General features: G+C 44.9%; 2 long non-coding RNA genes across 3 annotated transcripts; both read right to left on the bottom strand.

Annotated features, from left to right (window-relative positions):
* Positions 1-473: 473 nt before the first annotated feature.
* On the bottom strand, positions 474-8,836 carry LOC114772568 (uncharacterized). 2 transcript variants are annotated; one of them, XR_003743994.1, is made up of 4 exons: positions 8,371-8,836; positions 1,079-1,215; positions 918-996; positions 474-840 (listed from the first exon to the last, which is right to left on the bottom strand). It is a non-coding gene; the product is annotated as an uncharacterized LOC114772568 (long non-coding RNA). The 2 variants fall into 2 exon arrangements; XR_003743995.1 differs by having other exon boundaries at positions 3,325-8,413.
* Positions 8,837-9,039: 203 nt separating this feature from the next.
* Positions 9,040-10,485, bottom strand: LOC114772569 (uncharacterized). Its single transcript, XR_003743996.1, has 3 exons — positions 10,215-10,485; positions 9,988-10,125; positions 9,040-9,102 (listed from the first exon to the last, which is right to left on the bottom strand). It is a non-coding gene; the product is annotated as an uncharacterized LOC114772569 (long non-coding RNA).

Below are 10,485 nucleotides of genomic sequence, written 5' to 3'. Positions count from 1 at the left end.
AGCGGCCACACCGGGTCGTGTAAGTGTCGCCCGTCACTCACTTTGGATAAAGGCGTCTGCTAAGTAAAGTAAAGTAGGCGTCAATATTTGACATATGCGGTGATCAATTGTTAGCCTTATTGTAGCTTGTGGCTTTTTCTAAACTCCTTCGTTACGCTAACAACCTCTGTTGTTAGCGTAGCTCTAGATGATGCAGTGGAACTAGTGATGGTGAGATGAAGCCTCATGAGGCATCGCACCACTTGAGACAAATGGTTCATTTCTCGAGGCTTCATGTGCACACGACACCACCTACTGGCCAGATGTATAATTACAAGCCATGTATGACCAAATAAAATCTAATTTTATTTTTAGCAGATACACAATCATACACACAGTGCAGTGAAATGCTTTAATTGTTCTACATAAATGATCACATGTGTATAGTAAAATACCGTGAGTGTATTCTGTGTGAATATTTTTACAAAATGGTAGTATGGCAAGTCGTGTAACTTGGACAATGATGTACAGAACGGGAATTTTTTAAACAATTTTTATTCAGAAATAAGAGTTTCACACCAACTGTTTTTGGTTTTAAGCAATTCCGTTTTTTTTTTTTTGACAACCTCTCCGGCTTTTGAAAACACCCTTTCACAGCACAGAAGAAAAACGCAAGAGCAAGATCATACAAATTGGGGTACGGTCCTTTCTGCCTTTCCCAGTACTCCAGAGGGTTCTCCATCCTGCTTATATTTGGCTCTGAAAGGCAGCGCTGGACCTCCACAGTGGAATCTACTCTAACATTCTGTGTCTCCCGTGCCTCCATGATGCTGGTGTCTACACGATGCCACAGTTTGCTACCTAAGAGGAAACCACAGATCACGTTAGTAAGTGTTATAATAGGAATAATTGATCTCAAAATGTAAATAATATATTACCTCCAGTGACATCATGAGAGGTGGAAGCCTGGGGGATTTCCTCTCTGCTTTGTTTGGACCGTATAACGGCCGTCAGAGCCTAAAGGAAGCAAATGTATAATGCTGAATTGTGAGCCGTACAATAAAGTATTCATGTCTTTCATGCATGCTCCCATTCATACCTGCCTTGTAGGGAGAAATTAATAGGGATCTAGTTTGGAAACAAATGTCCTGAATCCAAGATCCACAATACTGAAGGGCTGAGTATCCTTCACGATCATGGAGACAAGGGCTTCATCCAGCTCTCGTTTCCTGGGGCCTGAGAATAAATACGGGGTGTTACCACAATAAACAAAAGTCAACATGGACAAATTGTGTGGGTGAAGCTCCAGTTTCCTCCTTATTCTCATGTAAGGCATGATAGGTGTTGTTATTGTACCCCCACTCCCTGGAACACAATAAGCACCTCCCCTTTGAATAAAATACAGTTCTTGAAAAGCAAACATAATGCACCTGATATTGTGTTAAATTTAGCTTCGCTCAAAATGTTCCCACTCAGGGGAAATCCTCCTCTTCCTAGCTGGCTCCATCCTCGTACCTCTCCATCTCTCCTCACTCTTATAGATCTTCAAATTCTCCAAAGTATCTCCAAACTATATAAACTCCTTCCAAACTCTGAACTGACCGCAACTTTCCATGAAAAACCCACATTTTGACTGGAACCTGAGGGGTTTATATCGTCTCAAACTCTGAAGCGCTTCCCGAAGCAGTCACGTGGTACAGCCGGCAGGCTCCTCCCCTAAATGAAGCAAGCCTTGATATGTGCTTCATTTACATTACATTTACAGCATTTATCAGACACCCTTATCCAGAGCGACTTACAATCGTTAGTTACAGGGACGGGGGGGGAAATCCCACTCACCCGGCAATCCACCAGGAATTCCGTTTACACCTCCTCAAAATCAGGTATCATCATCCACTAGTGTGCATGATGATACCAGAGGACAGTTTTGCCCACATCGGGGATAAAATTTGCCTCTGCAGGCTAATTAATAGTACTGAAGCTACAGCTAGATCTGCAGGGTGTGCGGTGGCACGGTATTTATGGGCATGTTTTTGGTAGAGGGTTTGTTGTATTCTTAGTTCTCAATTGGGTTCCTGACCATGGACTCAAAATTTCAATGTTCCCTGAGCCACTTATCACTTTGGCCTTATGGAACGGTGCTCCACAAAAACATATTTTTTAAACTCTAGATTTAAGGATTACTGGTCATTTTTAATGATATTTAAAGCCTTATTGTTTTTTGGAAACTCTAATTTAGGACGTTTTAAAGATTCGTGGAAACGCTGCTCTGTGCCCTCGTCCATAAAGAATGTCTCCTGCTGCAAGTAGGCGTGGTTTCATGGTAGAACGGTATAATCTAAATCGCTCCCTTTGCCGAATTAATGTCACACACAGTTTATACTGCGGCCCCACACATGAAGGGACTCAGGATGCTTTACTGTTGGCACGAGACAGGACTGATGGTAGCGCTCACAATATAACTACTACCCCAGTCCTCAGCAGTTCAAACCCTGTACTCTTTGCAGAATATCAGTCCGTCCTTGATATTCTGGAGAGAAGTGGCTTCTTTGCTGCCCTTCTTTGACACCAGGCCGTCCTCCAGAAGTCTTCTCTTCACTGTGCGTGATTTCTGAAGAAGCTCTGCGCTGGTGGCGCCTCGATCCTGTAGCTGAATCATTTACATTTACAGCATTTACCAGACGTCCTTATCCAAAGCGATTTACAGTCAGTAGTTACAGGGACAGTCCCCCCCTGGAGACACTCAGGGTTAAGTGTCTTGCTCAGGGACACAATGGTAGTAAGTGGGGTTTGAACCTGGGTCTTCTGGTTCATAGGCGAGTGTGTTACCAACTAGGCTACTACCACCCCTCCAAAAGTCTTTGTAATAGTTTATTCGGGCACAGACTTGGAGGAAGAAACGCTGTCGTTTAACTTCAGCTTTTCAGGGTTGTCATGGTTAAATAATAAATACATAAAAAAAAAATCCCCTTTCAGAGCACATATTGTCATGATTATTTGCATTACAGTAATTGAAAAAATGCTAACGTTAATATCTTTTGTTAAAATGTGTAAGAACCTTTCTCCAGATTTGCACTACTGTTTGTTTTTATCAGGATGTCTCTCCATACTGACTGACTCCATGCTGGTTGCCACCATCAGTGGGAACAAAAAGTTGCTTTGGAAACATATTGTAATGATACTCTTCACCCCACTGGATTTGTACCCAAGTACCTAACTAGCTATGTATCAAAGTTTTAGTTGAACATATAACTTTTTATAAATAAATGTATTCTCCTTTCAACAACATCCAGCAAGTTGCTTTTAGAACAGTCACTAAATCCCCCCCTTCCCCCACCCAGGTACCTGTACGGGTTTGAGGAGTACAGTCCACTACAATGACCCGCTGCCATCTGAAGCCCAAAGACCAGCTCACCCCCAGTTAGGTGAAACCTGTGGAGGTGAAGGAGGAGGAGGAAGAGGAGGGAGAGTGAGTTTTGTCAAATGGCCAGCAGTGTCACTTTGTCTTTTGTATAGTAATGTTTGAATGCTTGGCATGCTGTTTCTGCGTAAAGTTCCCTGGTTTTGATTGAAAGCACCAACTCTCCAATTTGCCCATTTTGAAAATGAAAAATGTGTTCGTTATGTTACGTCCCGTGATCATGTGATGTGTGGTTTGTATGTTCTGTCTTGTTGGTGTTTTTCCTTTTTGTAGGAGGAGCCTGTAATTTACGGAACTCCTGATTCACGCTCCCATCGGAGTGATGCCGTTAAAGACGGCGTGCTGCGACGTGGAGGAGGCGGAAGGAGAGAGGGAGACTGAGAGAGGGAAAATACGCAGGACAGATGCCCTGTTCACATTTCGTCTACCCGGTGCTTTTCGTTGCCTGACTGTGTGTCAAGGCGTGACTTGTATTGTTTTGTTTTATTAAAAATCACTTAGTTCCAACGGTTGTGATGTTTCCCTCCCTCTTTCTAATTGTTCACGTTCCTGACCTAGACCAGGACGTAACAAATGGGGGCTCGTCCGGGATCACTGTCACTGTTCACATGTCTCAGTGATATATGCTGCGGGGTAAGTTCGCTGCGCTCTCCGTTCTCACCTAAACTCGGAAACTCCGGTTAGAAACTCCGACCCAGCAGGACGCTTGTCCTGCTGGGTCGTGCCGAGCGCCGATCCTTCCTTCGGGCGCTGTTTCTTGTTTTCTTTGTTATTTTGCCTTTCTTATTTTTGGGGAAAACTCCGGGGAGAGGTACGCGTCGGGCATCTCTGGTGGGAGAAGCCGCGAGTTCCGCGTTTAAAGTGGCCTAAAACCGGCACTTCCTCGAAGACTAGCGAGGCTGTAGGCAGTGTTGTGTAGGCAGGTTTAGGGGCTGGACTTCCGGGGTTACGCGAGGTCACCGCTGGTCGTGGTTGTTACCCAGCATGCAGTCCGTTTAATTTTTTTTGTATTGTCGTGGAGCGTAGTTAGTTTCGTTTTATCAGCGCCATTTCGGTAATCGGGTAGACGTTACGACATTGAATTGTCTAACATGGCCTCAGAATTCGTGGGGTTTTCCGAGAGTCCATCAGAGGAACTTTTGGACAGTTTCACCAAGGACCAGTTAGTGGCAGTAGCGGAATTTTACCAAATTCCCATAACTGGTGCGGATAAATGGTTGAAAGATACTGTTTTAAAAGCTGTAAAAATCGGCCTGGTAGAGCAGGGTGTCATTGGTTCCGTTTCTAAGCTCAGTAGCCCGCCTTCGGTGGAGGAATCGTTACATTCTGCAGGCGGTGTAGAGACTGAAATGCGGCTGAAGGAAATGTCACTGCAGGAGAAAAAAATGCAGCTTGACGCCACAAAATTACGTGCCGAACGGGAAGTTCGGGCACTTCGTGAACGAGAACTGGAACATCAGCTTCAGATGCAGAAGTTGAAACAAGAGCTAAAGCTTAAAATGTGGGAAGGGGAAGAACGGGAACGCGAGCGTCAACACGAACTAGAATTAAATAGTGTGGAGCTCGAGTTGGCTTCTAAATATGCCCATTCTTCACCCTCGTCTGATCCCTCACCGCCTGCTTTCGATGTCGGTCGGCACATTTGAATGGTACCTCCGTTTTCTGAAAAGGAAGTGGAGAAATATTTTAACCATTTCGAGCGCGTTGCGACCACGTTGAAGTGGCCAGAGGACGTATGGACTCTGTTGTTACAGCGTGTGCTTGTAGGAAAAGCTCAGGAGGTTTACTCTTCTCTCACTGAGCAGCAAAGCTCTGATTATGCCCTGGTAAAAACTGCCATCATGAATGCATATGAACTCGTGCCTGAGGCGTACAGGCAAAAGTTCAGGAAATTTAGAAAAACTGATCAGCTTACGTTTGTTGGATTCGCCAGAGAAAAAGAAACTTTATTCGACCGGTGGTGTGTGTCAAGTAAAGTAACTACATGGGATCAGCTGCGGGAGTTAATATTACTTGAGGAATTTAAGAATTGTATTCCTGAAGCTGTGGCGACCCATTTAAATGACCAGAAGGTTTCCACGTTAGCACAGGCTGCTGTGTGTACGGACGAGTACTCTTTAACACACAAAATTGTGTTTTCACAGTCGCGGAAAAAGGACAATGGAGAAGGTGTGCGGGGTGGCAGAACATATTCTAGATCTCCACCCAGTTCGCCGCGGGGATCTCGGGCGTGTTTTTACTGCCATGAGACTGGCCATCTCATCGCGGATTGTCCAACATTGAAGAAGAAAAACACGCAAAGAGGACCTGCACCAAAAGGGGTTGGTTTTATTCGTGCTGTGAACGCACCTTCTCACTCAGATCCGTCTTTTGAACCGTTCGTGTTACGAGGTACCGTCTCTCGCCGGAGGGCGGAGATGAGGTCCCGGTCCGTATTTTACGTGATACTGGAGCAGCCCAGTCTTTCATTTTAGAGGGTCTTTTACCGTTCTCTGGGGATTCATTCTGTGGGTCTAATATTTTAGTACAGGGGATCGAGTTGGGCATCGTGAAGGCGCCCCTGCACTTAGTACAAATGCGGTGTGGTTTGTATACCGGCCTGTGTAAAGTGGCGGTTCGTACTTCATTTTCCGGAAGTGATAGACACTCCCACCGAGTCACCCAGTCCGGTCGAGGTGGACGCTGAGTTTACGATGGTTTTCCCCGCTTGCGCAGTAACGCGAGCTCAGTCGCGTATGATGAGTGATATCGATTTAACCGACACTTTTATTTCTGCGCCGGGTTTAGTGTTTTCGTCCACAGCGCAGCCGCCTCAGAGCCCAGCAGCAGGGTCACTGCCCACAGCAGGTGGTGGAGAAGGTGCGCTGTCGCTGTCAGTAAGTAGAGCGCAACTTTCCCGGGCACAACAGAAAGATTTGTCTCTAGTTAAGTGTCGTTCTGTGGTTGTTCGTAAGGAAGTCTGTGGCATATTTCTGGGAAGATGGAGTTTTGATGAGGAAGTGGACTCCTCCGGTTGCGGATGATTTGATTTGGAATTCTGTTTTCCAAGTAGTGGTTCCACTTAAATTCAGGTCGCAGGTTTTAACATTGGGGCATGATAATGTCTTTGCAGGTCACCTGGGAGTAACGAAGACCTACAATCGTATTCTGCGGTACTTCTTCTGGCCGGGTTTAAAAGCAGATGTAGCGAAGCTCTGTCGTTCATGCCATGTCTGTCAGTTGGCTGGGAAGCCGAACCAGACAATACCACCTGCACCACTGTACCCCGTACCGGTTTTAACAGAACCTTTTGAGAAAATAAATTTGGATTGTGTTGGTCCACTCCCTCATACTAAATCGGGAAACAAATACTTGCTTACACTGATGTGTAGTGCCACCCGTTTTCCTGAAGCAGTCCCCTTACGCTCATTAAAAACTGAGGCCGTGGTGAAAGCACTGACCCAGTTCTTTTCACTATTCGGGCTTCCAAAGGTGGTGCAGACGGACCAAGGGTCCAATTTCCTGTCACGTCTTTTTAAGCAGGTGTTGTCCCACCTTGGAATTACGCATGCTGTTTCTAGCAGTCACAGGGGGCGCTAGAGAGGTTTCACCAAACCTTGAAAACCATGCTTCGTGCTTATTGCTGGGACACAGCTAAAGAATGGGATGAGGGACTCCCTTTGCTTTTATTTGCTGTTCGTGAGATGGTCCAAGAGTCCCTGGGATTTAGTCCTGCATACTTAGTGTTTGGTCACACTTTGCTTGGTCCTCTTAGACTTTTGCGGGAGACGTGGGTGTCGTAGCAGCCTGCTCCCAGCACTAATGTTTTAGATGACATCAGTGCGTTTCGGGAACGCCTTCATAAGGCTTGTTCAGCTGCGTTAGCCTCGTTGTCTTCAACCCAGAGGGACATGAAGACTCATTACGATAAGAGAACAGTCTCCAGATCTTTTGAGCCTGGTGACCAGGTTTTAGTTTTACTGCCTATTGTGGGATCTGCTTTGCAGGCCAAGTTTGTGGTGGACTCAAAGTTAAGTGAGACTGATTACGTCATCCGTACAACAAACAGGAAACGGAAAACTCGAGTATGCCATATCAACATGCTCAAAAGCTACGTTGATCGAGAGAACGTGGTGGTACAAAACAAGGCTGAGAAACAGGGAAAACCTGTTATCTCTGCAGCATTAGTTTCTGTACCTGTTACTTATTCTCCAGCTGAGGATGGACTATATTTGCAGAATAGTGAAATTCTGCAGGATTTGGAAGCCTATTTGTCTCATTTACCTGTAGCAGAGTGCAGACAAGTTACAAGACTAATTCAGTCACATGCTGCTTTGTTCTCTGACGTCCCTGTGGGTACGTCCGTCATACAACATGATGTTGACGTTGGTGGTCATTCTCCCATCAGGCAGCACCCATATCGGCTGAATCCAACGAAGCGAGCGGTGATGCAGTCTGAAGTGAACTACTTGTTGGAGAACGAGCTGGCTGTGCAGAGTTGCAGTGCATGGAGTAGTCCATGCCTACTGGTTCCTAAGCCGGACGGAACGTTTCGATTCTGTACTGACTACAGAAAGGTTAATGCGGTTCCTAAACCAGATTCGTTTCCATTACCTCGGATGGAAGACTGTGTTGACAAGGTTGGTGCTGCCCGAGTTGTCACCAAATTAGACCTTTTGCGGGGTTACTGGCAGGTACCATTGACTCCTCGTGCTGCTGAGATCTCCGCCTTCGTTACACCTGATAACTTTCTGCAGTACTCAGTGATGCCATTTGGTTAACGCAATGCGCCTGCTACCTTCCAGCGCTTAATCTGTAAGGTGCTTGCTGGAGTCCCTTGCTGTGAAGCCTATCTAGATGATATTATCATCTACTCAGCCACCTGGACCCAGCACCTTGAGACTCTAGAGTCTGTTTTTAAGCGCCTTCAACAAGCGTCGCTAACCCTCAACCTCGCCAAATGTGAATTTGGGAAAGCGACTGTGACCTACCTAGGAAAAGAAGTAGGTCAGGGTCAAGTTCGGCCTGTGGAGGCCAAAGTTCAGGCGGTCATGAATTTTCCTGTCCCCACTTCGAAACAAGAATTGCGGCGGTTTTTAGGGATGGCTGGATTTTATTGGGGGTTTTGTAAGAACTTCTCAGACGTGGTCTGTAGTCACTAAGGACTTGGGGACTGGGACTATTGTTGCAGTTTTCAGGCAGTGAGGGACAGTGGCTTGTGACAAGGAGAGGTTGAAGAGTCTGGTGGACACAGGAGACAGCTGGTCGGCACAGACTTTGAGCACACTCTGGACAGTGAATTTCTCCATCTTACCAGCTTGTCTTTATTATCTATGTTGAGCAGATGTCCTCCCATCTCCTCACATTCGACCCGACTGTTTTCCCAATTCTTCTCATCAGTGGAGACGTAGTAGCACTTACTGTTGAAGAACACCCAACCAGGAAGACAACCTTTCTGAAGACCTGTATTCAGCAGAGTGACCACATCACCACTTCACCATGAGAACTAAACACTGAATAAAACTACATTTACTCACCTTCCACAACACTGTCTGAACGTGGCCTGTTGGAATCTAAAGCAGGACAATTCAGATAGTTTGAAGTGTGTATAATGTGTTCATAATTATTATAAAATATTTAACAAATTAACATTTTTTCACCTTTTTTAAATATTTCTATGCTCTTCAGTAAATTTTTGCTTCTAAGCTTCTCCTGCTGGATATCTGATAAAGAGAAGATGGAGGTGAAGAGTCAGTCTCTAACTTGACCATGTGTCTTCTGTCCAGTCTTATTCCAGACCAGTTCATTACTGGTCCAGGCCTCAGTCTCTGCAACTAAATCCCAGTTTCAGCAGCATTTTAATAACAATGGTCAATTATGCACAACAAGCACTTAAAGATAAAAATGACTTCATGTACAGTCCAACTCCAGAAGCACCAAGAATCTACTTTAACGTAAAAGCAGAAAAGGCGGCGAGGTCCATGTTGGACCGAGTCTTCTTCATGATGGCGGGTAAATCAGGGGCGACTCTTGCACCCCATCTGGGTTCTGGGGTTCATAAGAAGATGGGGCTGATATGGACCACCTGTCTGGTACCTGTGTACCACCCATATGGGCGTGTTACCTGGGAAGGGGCGGAGTCACGGTCATTTAACACTAATTAGTGTCACTTTTACAGACTTTACACTGAAAGTGTTTTTGTTGTTAACTTTACTGTGTTAAAAATATTTCTGCTTTTGACTAAATTCACATTGTTTTTTTTGTCAATGACTGAATGCATTTAGTGGATGAATTATGTTGTTTTCTGTCCTTCATAAAAGACGATCTTCTGCCACCAATGATGCACAAAATAAACACTTTGACACACCATCACATATTAGAACTAATATTAAATGCATTAATACTATTTATCCTGTTTCATTACTTGTTTAACATGTTTTAAATTAGCTGGGAAATAGTTTGATTCTTAATGTCCATGCTATTCTGCAGTTTCAGAACAGAAGATCATGTGACCAACTCCTCTTTAGATTCTGTTGAGGAGAATATAAAAAAAACAACATATAAAATAGACTTTTTAACATGGACACCGATAGAGAATAGCAGCTGACCTGATAAATTACTTTGCAGGTCCTGTTTTTCTTTAGAGATGAGGCTGATGGTTTCCTTCTGCTCCGTCAGGGTTCGATGACACTCTGTATTTATTCATATTTATTGCGTGGACGTTCTTGTAACTTGTGCCGTGATAACTGTATTTAAGTAAACAGTATAACACGTTAACAATCACACGATAGAACTATTCAACCCGAACATGAACAGAACATTTCTTTACGAGTACCTCGCTGGCCGCTTGTCCTGACAAGCTTCGCTCTAACTTAACGCTTTATTGTAGCGGAGCCTCGTGGAAGACATGTGCCCACCTGCAGTCCGTGTGAGGGATCTCGTGTCTTTTCTCGCGATAAATCCATAAAGGTTAAAGGTCAAATCTACTGTTCCACGAAGGAACGTTACGTTCATAACTGCGTGAACTCACTTTGGCAGCACACGCCATGTGTTTATGGCAAGCCTTTCTAGCCACAATACGTCACGTAAATCTCGGCGTAAATCCC

The sequence above is a fragment of the Denticeps clupeoides genome, unplaced genomic scaffold (assembly GCF_900700375.1).
Source record: "Denticeps clupeoides unplaced genomic scaffold, fDenClu1.1, whole genome shotgun sequence".
NCBI lineage: Eukaryota > Metazoa > Chordata > Actinopteri > Clupeiformes > Denticipitidae > Denticeps > Denticeps clupeoides.
The sequence above is the reverse complement of the archived record's forward strand: the minus strand, read 5'-3'. Positions and strand labels throughout refer to the sequence as shown.